This window comes from Pteropus vampyrus, unplaced genomic scaffold, assembly GCF_000151845.1.
Source record: "Pteropus vampyrus isolate Shadow unplaced genomic scaffold, Pvam_2.0 Scaffold125, whole genome shotgun sequence".
NCBI lineage: Eukaryota > Metazoa > Chordata > Mammalia > Chiroptera > Pteropodidae > Pteropus > Pteropus vampyrus.
In genome coordinates, this window is record NW_011888906.1 from 2,485,018 (window position 1) to 2,486,505 (window position 1,488).

Here is a 1,488-nt window from a genome sequence, read left to right on the forward strand (position 1 = left end):
CACTGGGGTTACTCTCCCTACGTTCTCACTGTATTGTCCTTGCTTATCTTGGTCACCCAGGGTGGTGCCAGGCACGTAGAAAGTGCTCAGTAAATACCCACTGACTGAACGAATGGGCGAAAAGTGATGAATAATGCATTAACCCATTGCTGGCCAGAACCACTCCTATATGAATCAGAGCACTGGCTTGAGGCGGGAAGGTCACGCAGCTGTGAGCGTGTATGACTAACAACAAGGCCAGGTTATTGGTTGAACTGTGTCCCCCTCCCTCAGGACCTCAGATTGTGACCTTATTTGGAGATGGGATCTTTACAGAGGCAATCGAGTTAAAATGAAGTCATTAGGATGGGCTCTAATCCCATAAGACTTGTGTCCTTATAGAACGGGGAAATTTGGAGACAGACGTGTACACGGAGAACGCCATGTGAAGATCAAGGCAGAGACTGGGGTGATACATCTACGGGGAAGCCAAGGCACAGTAAACATTGCTAGCCGACCACCAGAAGCTAAGGGAAAGGCCTGCAACAGATTTTCCCTCAAAGCTCTCAAAGGGAACCAGCCCTGCGACACCTTGATCTTGGACTTCTGGCCTCCAGAACTGTGAGACAATGAATTTTTGTTGCTGAAGGCACCTGGTGTGTGGTACATTGCCATGGCAGCCCTAGGAGACTACACAGACGGGTTGGAGGCAAAGGGGCTGCCTAGAGGTGCTGTGGAGGGAGGTGCTATGCAGGGGCTCTATTTCAGGGTGATTGGAGCTGGAACTGGGGAGGTGATTGAGGGTAGAGCAGAAGCACTTCTGCTAATTCCCGTTTTGGCCCTGGACCAGACAGTGGTGATGGGAGCTGCAGGCCTGTGCTGGCCTGGGGCCCTGACCCTTAGCCCTCTGTGATGTGTGTGTCGCGTGTGTGCGTGCGCGTGTGCGTGTGCGTGCGTGCGTGTGTGTGTGATGGGGATACAGGGTGTTGCAGGGTGGGGATACAGGGTGTTGCAGGGCACAGAGGGGAGCTAGGGTCAAAGGCATAATTAGGACATGGAGAGAAGAGCCACAGAGCTGGCAGGACCTTCCCCTCCTGGAAGAGAAAAACCAAATGGCTGCTGGGCTGTGAGTTTCAGCTGAGTCCCATCCCTAATTACCGCCCAGACCGAGCCTCTGGGCGGCTTCGCCTGGCCCATCTGCAGCCTCAGAGATGCCCAGGATCCAAGTCAAGAGCTGGCGTGTGGGTCCTTGTGGCCAGCGAGTGGCAAGAGGACTTTAATTAAAGAGCTAATTACTGTGACTCTCCACTGGAATACCCACGGCCTCACAGCTGGTCTGGAGCAGGACTCCCCCTTCAGCTAAGCATTCAGAGCAGTGCTTGAGTGTGGGGGGGTATGTGCAGGCTCAAGGAGTGTGCATGTGTGTGTCCCTGGGTGTGTGTCCATATGCTTGCACATGTGTATTGTGTGTAGGTGCGTGCAGCCCTGTGTGTGCACGTGCACATATAT

At 53.7% G+C, this 1,488-nt stretch overlaps 1 long non-coding RNA gene across 2 annotated transcripts in view; it reads left to right on the top strand.

Moving 5' to 3' along the window:
- The first annotated feature begins 376 nt into the window (after window positions 1-376).
- Window positions 377-1,488, top strand: part of LOC111743953 — a 12,290-nt gene continuing 11,178 nt past the window's right edge. The window contains exon 1 of one of the 2 annotated variants that reach the window (XR_002781949.1): window positions 377-722. This is a non-coding gene — a long non-coding RNA (uncharacterized LOC111743953). The remainder of the gene's footprint in view (window positions 723-1,488) is intronic. The other variant, XR_002781950.1, reaches the window with a different exon arrangement.